At 40.9% G+C, this 9,265-nt stretch overlaps 1 pseudogene; it reads right to left on the reverse strand.

The window, feature by feature from the left end:
- Positions 1 to 4,505: 4,505 nt before the first annotated feature.
- Positions 4,506 to 6,812, reverse strand: LOC121440670 (annotated as a pseudogene).
- Positions 6,813 to 9,265: the final 2,453 nt, after the last annotated feature.

A 9,265-nucleotide genomic window follows, 5' to 3' on the forward strand; every position in this document is an offset into this window, starting at 1 on the left:
AGGCCTTGCACTTCAAGATGAGGCAAGATCAAGGCTCTCCCCCATTGCATCAAGGCTGAGTAAGGCATCCCACCATGGGGAATGGGCTCTAAAAAGCCAACTCATGCACCAGGTATAGATTGAGGAGGGCTGATCACATGGGCAGCCTCACTCCCATATGTCAGTACCCATTGTAAGGACAAGACAACCAGTCCTCCTTGACTCAGCTTTGTTTCTTCTGGCCCCTGAGAAGACATCAGCTGTGTTGTATGATCTTTTCTTGGGGAGACAAACAAATATCTATTCATCCCTTATAGGCACCCATAACAAACCAAAGAAACATTGTCTTTCAAGTCGAGTTAGGAACATTGATCTCAGGCAGCTGGGTCACTGCAAAGCCCACCTTAGAGTGGCAATGGTTCACCAGAGTCACAGCCCAGGAGGCCCCAGCATCATTTGCAGGTATCTTCGCTGGCCTGAAATCCCCACTCCTGGGAGAATAATTTTTGCTTTTACAACCTGTAGGAGAGCTTCATGACTCTTTTAAGGTTTGCACTATCTAAGATATTATTTTTATTTACTTTCTGCGTCTTATTTTATTTTACATTTACAATGTGTCTCTCTGTTTAGTGTGCATGTTCACACATGTGTGGGCATGTCAGGCTTATGTTGGGCCTGATCCTCAATTTCTACTTTAACTCATCAAGGAAGGGTCTCTCGATTGAACATGGAGATTGCAGATGTACACACTCTAGGTAGGCAGTTTGCTCTATGATTCCATTCTCTCTCTGTTTTCTGAGCATGGGAGTTCAAGGTGGCTGGACACCCACTCAGCATTTATGTGGGTTCTGGAAATTGAGCTCTGGTCCTCATACATGCATGGCAAGTACTTTATGCACTTGACCATAGATTCCCTCAACTTCCTGAGTTTTTATTAGAATGATTAGGAGCAAAGAGTAATAATACAACTATTTAATCTTTTGTGTCTGCACCTGTGCATGTTTGGGTGTTGTATGCGTGCATGTGTGCATTCATGAGTGTGTGTATGTGTGTGTGTGTGTGTGTGTGTGTGTGTATGTGTGCATGTATGTTTTCAGCTGTGCGTGTGGAGTTAAAGATCAGGAAGAAAGGTAGAGAGCTGAGGTTGGGGATTGTCATGTTCTGACATAATAACACATATGAACCTTACCCTTAGGTTTTCCCATGTTGATAGTGGATGGGCTAGTGTTACAAGGGTGGAGGGCAGGCATGGAAGGACTGGAAAATGAGTAGGATTTGGGTACATGCTGTGAAATTTGAAAAAAATTCAATTAAAATATATGCTAAAAAACAAACAAAAAAGCAGAATGTGGAACTGTAAACAGTTGTGGAGTCCAGTCATCTTACAGATGCACCCTCCATTTCTGGACTCTAGACTATTCCAGGTATAGTCAAGTTGACAACCAAGAATCAGCATCACACTTATCAAACAAACGCTCAGTGCCAGTTTGTGGTACCTGCCCCTGAGTTGTTGATTAGGAAGGTCCCAGGGACCTCAAAATAAAGTAGTCGGCTATTGGTATTATTTTTCATTCCTTATCAGACCCTGAAGGTAAGATTCTGTTGCTGAAGACACCACATATTTTGGGCACAGGACATAGAGAAATATTGGTACTGAGCAGAAAGCTTTGTGCTTTGTGACCAATGTTCACAATATTGGAGGGTCCTATGCAGCCTGCTGAGGGAGAACAGTAATTAACAGTCTTGTGTGACTGGGGATTTGGTCAAAGACCAGTCTCCATGGGAAGAACACTTGCCTTTCTTTTCTGCAAAAATCTTGACATCTAAACCTTGTTCACTATGACTCAAGACTCCAAGACTCAAGGTCCAGCTAAGGCCAGGCATTTCCAGCTTATTTTCTTCCCCTTTTAAAATGGCTTTAAAGAACCTAGTGATGGACCTGTCCCTTTATCCCAGGGACCAGAGTCACTACTGCAGCATGCCTTACCACTGTGGGTCTGAAATACTGTCTTATTGGCAACTACAACTCATTTTGGAATAGAGTTCTGTTCTACCAAGTGTGAGTCTCTGGAGCATCTCTTTTCTGTTAGAGCCATGCCAGTGCTGGTCTCTGTTCCCCAGGGACAGAGATACTGTCACATCCCTTCTTAAATTAGCTACTGAGCCCTATATCTGAGTCACAGAGCTGTGCGTGTTATGCATTCCGTGGTTTTTTTTTTTTGTGGGTTTATGTGTATTTGTTTTCTCTACTCCCCAGAGGCTTAAGAGTGAATATGAGACTAAGTCCTAGGTGCTACAGACCCTGGGGCCATAGCCATCACTTCACTGCAGCTCCAAACAGGCTCAAGTGATGCTGGTATTTCTTGTGGGTCACATTATACCTGAACCCTTTTTAAATAGCCCTGACTTACACTGAGTCTTCAAAAGCTCAATTATATTGCACATAAAGTTGATACTCACCCCACTCCCGGAAATACTATATAAGAATTTATATCCCCTTTTTTTCTGAAATGGACTGTCCATGTTTTTTGTTACCAGCAGCAAACAAACAAACAAACAAACAAACCTCAAATGAAAGGCAAAGCCTTTCTAGTTGCAGGTTCCTCCCCAGCTGTACTGAGGCGTTCATTCCTAGAGGAATGATTGACAATGGGAAGAGAAGAATGTGGCAGATATAAGGGGACCTGTATTAATCTAGCCGATATGATGGTGGCTTTGGCCAGGGAGGCTTTGTCTTGTGTACTTAGAGATTCTCAAAGCTCTCAGCAATCTCCTCACACAGCTTCCTTCATGGATGGTGTTCTGACAGTCAGTGTTTCTTCTCATCAACAGAGAAAGAAACTAAGACAGTGTACAGATTACTTCTTAGGGCCTGAGACACCAAACCTGTTGATCTATATTTTACCTGTGTGGCAGCTTCTATAACTCTCTATTGGAAATTGGCTCATTGCTCTTTTGAAGAATTTTACCTAATGGCTCAAGGTCTCCCATAAGAATATTATAACTAGGGCTTTAGCCATTAAATATCTAATTAAAAGTTTGTAAGCTGTGCTCCTCTTAAGGTGTAAGTCTGTCTAACTGATAGAAGAATGGAAAAAGAAAGCATTTTAACTCATGATGCTGGCCTCATTAGACATCAACATGTGGAAGATTGAAAGTAGATTCACATCCATCTCCAGCTCAGTCGGTTGAGTATGAGACTCTTAATCTCAGGGTCATGGGTTCGAGCCCCACGTTGGGCGCAATCTATCCCATCCAGAGGGATACGAACTGGGGTTCCTGATAAACCTGGAGGAGAGGAATGGAAGGGCAAGAGATAGGAGAAACGGCGGCAAGACAGGTTTTCTGATCAAGTCGTGTTTTATCCTTTCTCAGAAGCTGTTGTACAGCAAAAAAATAAAAAATGGGCAAGTGGGAGGGGAAGGTGTCAGGACCACTGGAATTCAGGTCCAGAGACATCCCTAGCTGATAAGGAAATCCTGAGTGTCTGTGATTGTTGACTAACAAAGGAAATGCTAATTGTTTCTAAAAGCCTGGGGCCAGCAGGTCTCATTAGGAGATAAGATACCAGGTTGATTTCCTAGGCCCAGAATTTACCCTGCAGAGGGGAATAACTTACTTGTGAATTTAAGATGACTGTAAACAAAATACAGACCTCAAAATACAGGTCTTTGCTTTTGTCAGGGGAGGGGCTTGCTTCTGACTCAACTGAATGTGTCAGGCTTTGGTGACTCACCATGGGAGGCCTTAGCATTTCTGAGGAGTGAATTGGGGTGTGCTTATGGGAGGCAGGGGAAGAGGGGATAGGAAGACTGTGGTTGGTATGTAAAATGAATAAAAATATTAAAAAATAAAATGTGTCTCTCTGTGTGGTATACATGTTCACGTGTGTGTGTGTGTGTGTGTGTGTGTGTGTGTGTGTGTGTTTGTGTGAGTATGTCAGGCTTATGTTAGGTCCTATCCTCAATTGCTCTCTAGTCTTTGTCACCAAGACAAGGCCCCTCAATTGAACCCAGAACTTGCAGTTATCTCACACTCTTGACAGCCAGCTTGTTCCATGGTTCTGCCTTCTCTGCCTTCTGAGTTTGGAGTCCAAGGTGCCTACCACACCCACTCAACTTTTATATGGGTTCTGGAAATTGAGCTCTGCTCATTATATGTGCACGACATGGCACTGTGTGTGTCTGTGTGTGAGTGTGTGCATGTGTGTTTTAAAGTGTACATTGGAGCTGTGTAACATGAAGTCCTGCTTGTTGGTTCCTGTCCTGTCTGGTTCCCACAGCCGGTAAGCCCCAAAGAAAGTCACACAGAGGTCTCCATAAGTTATAAACTGATTGGCCCATTAGCTCAGGCTTCGTATTAGCTCTTATAACTGATGTTAACCCATTATTCTTATCTATGTTAGCCACATGGCTCAGTACCTTTTTCAGTGGGACAGGTCACATCTTGCTTCATCGGTGTCTGGACAGGACTCAGAAAGAACTTCCTTCTTCCCAGAATACTCCTGTTCTCATTGCCCTGCCTCTACTTCCTGTCTGGTTGTCTTGCCTATACTCTCTGCCTGGCTATTGGCCTATCAGCATTTATTTAAAACATGATTGACAGGATACAGACAATTCTCCCACACCAGAGTTGAAAGACAGAGAGGAAGGTAGAGAGTTGAAGCTGGGGATTGCCAGGTTCTGACATATTAACACACATGGCCCTTATCCTTAGGTTTCTCATGGTGATAGTGGATTGGTTAGTGGAAAGAAAAGATATAAGAGGGGGAATTTATCTAGTGATTCCATTGTATTCACCATTGATCTTGTAATCTTGTCATGGTCAGTCACTGTGGATGAGCTGAGCTTGAACTAGTTTTTTAAAATATGTCTCTCTAAGGAGAACTTTGGCATCTTCAGTCACTGTGTCAAGGAAATAAAGTTGTAAGTAAAAGGTTTTACCAAAGTAATGCCCTGTAACAAGAGGCCCACCATTAGCTGAGGCAAATTTCTCCACATATTTCAAAATCATTTCTCCCAATGTTTCTTCTTTCTTAGTTTCTAACAAATAAGGAGATTTAATGTTTTTTTTTTTTTCAGTTGTTCAACAGGCACTTGAGAATCATTAGCCAGGGATTCATCATCCAGTCCAAATAGGACTTGGTAGTGGTTTAACTTCACTTTCAACTCCTCGACTTCATCCATGAGGATGTCCACTGTAGGAACAGTAGCCAAAATTCCAGCCTGGCAGGCTTCCAACAAGATAAACTGCTGCATAGATTTGTGCTTTTTGTCAACGACAGCCTCAGTATTATTAGGCAAGGAAAGTATAAAGTTGTGGTGCTTTTGAGCAGGAAGATATTTTATCAGGGTGTCCATCACGACTGGAAAATTATAGTCTGATAAATTGTGGTTAGAAATCAAGAAAATCGGTGGAGCATCCATGTTATTCTGAATGAAGGTGTTCACACAGTATCTTCTGACCAGCTACAGGCTCTTTACTCTGTCAAAGGTACATGGTTTGGATTCCTTTTCATTTTGTAAGTCAGCATCCACTTTGGTTCTTACAAAGTAGCAATTCTTTCTCTTCAATCTGATTGCTTGGGCAAGGTCTAGTTCAAGTAGTTTAAAGCGTGTGGCGGAAAGAATCACGAAGAAGTCGTACTCTTGGAATTTCACTTTCTCCAGATAATATTTTGGTGGAATGTTCATAGTTCCAATGCCAGGCAGCTCCCAAGAAGTCAACGTTTCAATTTTGGGGTGCTTGTATGGAGTTCTCCTCATAGCTGTCTCTGCTATCCCAACTTGAGTTGCATCTTCCTCTTCAGGTCCAATTCCCCTCAGGGCATTGATGAAGCTGGACTTCCCTGCTACAAACTCTCCAGTGACAGCAATGTTTATTGGGGCATTATCAATATTTTTTTAATGCATCCCTGATTACAGAGTTTGCCCCCTGAATATTTCCCTTTGTCATTTGTAACTCAATTGAATCAATGGTTTCCTGAGTAATGTTTTTGCTTTCTTTCTTGGTTTTCTTAAAATATGCTGTAAATCTGGACTCCAAATCTTCATGGTCTTCATTCTTAGGTGTATCAGAGAATAACTGATCCATGACTGTTGATAAAAGTGCCCTGAAAGAAAGAAGGGAGAGTAATTTACAAGATATTCAAGATGCCTTTATGTTTAACATTGAGGTCTTTATGTTGCAATCTTGGATATGTTCTGATGTTGACCATATATATTATGCTGATTCTCCCCCCCCCCACAGGCCAAAGCAGATTCTTTATTCATTAACCAATAAAAGCACCATATATAAAGAAGGACTTCCCACACCTTTTCCCCCTTTCTATTTAAATAAAAAGGAGGATTTTAACTTTAACATAGTAAAATTACATACAGCAAGACAAGTATCAAGCAAGAAATACAGTTACAATATTTATATCTACTTTATTGTTTATCATATCCTTCAACTCCATCAAAGACTCCAGAAGGATATACTATTACCTAAATAAACAGGAAGTGCATTGTAAGCAACTTCCAAATCTATCAAGATGACAGAAACTTCTTGCTGCCTGGACAGTTACTCAAAGATTTCTGTATTGTTGGGGCATCCATCTTCAGCCTACAAGCCCTTAATATCCAGCAGACTTTTCAATGAAGCAGGAAATTTCAAAGACAGTTCCACCTATATTGGCAGTTTGTCAGTCACTTTCTTCTGTGTCTTGCAGAATTTCTTGCAGACTCTTTCATGAAGCAGGAACCCGAAGGACCATCTCACCTTTAGGCAAGTTCATTTGCTGATTATTTTCAGTCAACAGGATATAAGCTGCAGTCCTTTTGGAGGAAAAAAATCTCATTTGAAGAAGTGCCTCCATCAGACTGGCCCAGGAGCATCCTTATGTGGTATTTTCTTGATTGAATATTGATGTGAGAGCTTCCAGCCCACTCTTGGTGGTACCACCCCTGGACTGGGTAATTTAAGAAAGCATTATCAAACTATTGGGAGCAAGATAGTAAACAATATTCTCCATGAAGCACAATTAATTAAAAACTCAGAGAAAGAAACTGGGGTTCAACATTGTAACATGAGGACCTGCTTATTGGAGTTTCTGTCCTGCCCAGTTTCTGCAGCCGTTATGCCCCAAAGAAAATCACACATAATTGACAGAATACAGAATTGTCTTGCACCACAACCTGAAGGCCATAAGGACAAACCAGGCATCCATTTGGTTCTTATGTCTACGTCAGTTTGAAATGGCTTCTAGGAATCTCAGAAAGAGATTATGTCTGAGGGCTGTCTCTTCCCATTTTATAATCCTTTCTAGGGCTGGGATTAAAGGCACACACCACTGGGATTAACGACATGTACCGCCTGGTTTCTGTGGCATCTAATGTGGCTACTGGGATTTAAGGTGTGTGTTACCTCTGCCTGGTCTTGTAGGATTGATCATTGAGGCTGTTTTACTCTCTGATCTTCAGGGAAGCTTTATTTATTAAAAAACAAATAAAATGTCACATCATGTCCTATTGATACTGCCTCTACTCCTGCAGAGTTTCTGCCCAGACTTTCCCCCGTGATTGACTGTGAGCAGAGTGTGTAAGCCTGAAAAACCCTTTTCTTTAGAAATTCTTTTGGTCATAGTGTTTATATTATAATTAGAAAGGAAACTAAAACAAATTTTACTAACTCTCATTAAACCCTTCATTAAAGAAAAAATAATACTTAAGTAAATGAAAATAATATAAAATGTACAGGTATCCTTTTGCCAGCATCATCAAGTAATCAAGTATAAAATCATGAGTAACTGTGTTGCATCTAATTAGAACTGGAATATTTTGTTTGAAATCTGAGATGTCGTTACCATCTGTGCACACTACCCTCAGTGTTTGCTTTCAAATGAATAGAAATTTAACATACATCTCATTTTGCACAGTGAAAAATAAATAACAATAAATGGTAATTGACATCAGTGTTTAATCAATGCCAAATCTCTCTGATGATCACATAAATCTGGTTTTGTCTGTGTTATTTTGTTTTCAAAAATATTTCAGCTAGTTCAGCTATTGTGTTTTGCTGAAATAATTCTAATTTTGCCTAGATTTACTTTCCTTCTATCATTTTCCTGACATGGAACTCATCTCCATGAATAATATAAACATAAAATAATACAAAACTTCTTATACCTTAAACTTTGCATTAAAATGAGTTTATTTAAAACAATATTTTTGTGTCCTCAAGTCATCATTTAGATTCACTATTTTGTTTTAAACCTTTTATTTTATGAAAGCAGTCTAACTGAGCACTGGAGATGTAGTTCAATTGGTAGAGAGTTTTCCCAGCACGAATAAGGCCTTGAGTTCAATCTCCAGCACCTCATCAAATGTATGTGCTTGTGGATCACTGTAGTTCTGGAACTCAGGGAGTAGAGTAAGAGGGTCATCTTTGGTAGTGAGTTAGAGGCTAACCTGGGCTCAAGTTCATTACAAGGCTCAACAGGTAAATACACTTGCTGCCAGGTCTAAGGACCTGAGTATAATTGTTGAGCATTTAGCTAGCACAGATCTCATATTTCTACCCTTTATTTTCCACAAACCTGCCTACAAGACCTCGCACGACAGCACAATGGACCTCACAATCAGTTATGGAAACCGCAAATCCCCATTGTCACCTTGGAGTCTCCTCTTTCTCTCTCTCCCACATCAAATTAGTTCACAGGCTTAGGCTCTATTTCCTAATCCACTTACAATTGATCATTCCTCCTCCTTTACCCTCTGCAAGACCTCCTCAAATCCAGCGTTGATTATGTCATCGATATTGCTATATTTCCTGGGATTGTTTCTGCAATAACATGGATAATCAATCAGCCAGAGTAATCCTAGTGACACTGACGTCATACCATGTCAAGGCAGTTCTGACAGGCACCACAAAGATTTCCATTTCCACCAGGGAACATTCATTGGGTATACAGTGCACATGCTCCATACATTATACCTTTGAATACTTATTACATTTCTGGAGCCTCTGGTGTCTGGATTCCAGCCCCCTGGTATCTTGCGCTGTCTTCTGATCTCATCACTTTGAACCTCACGACTGCTTCTATGTCTTTTTCTTCTCTCCCAGTAACCACATGGCTATTAATTACCTTTCTCTAGGTCCTGCTTCAAGTAGGCAGGCTTCAGGATTTATATTCACATTGGGATGTACAAATATGCCTTCCTCTTATCATTTGCCGTCCTTTCGTCATATTTCAGTTTCTCCACAGCCCTTGTTGCTGCATAGTGCGTATTTGTCGTTCATTTGCTGT

This window comes from Microtus oregoni, unplaced genomic scaffold (assembly GCF_018167655.1).
Source record: "Microtus oregoni isolate MIOR12 unplaced genomic scaffold, Mior012 000069F_ref0000032, whole genome shotgun sequence".
Classification (NCBI taxonomy): Eukaryota; Metazoa; Chordata; class Mammalia; order Rodentia; family Cricetidae; genus Microtus; species Microtus oregoni.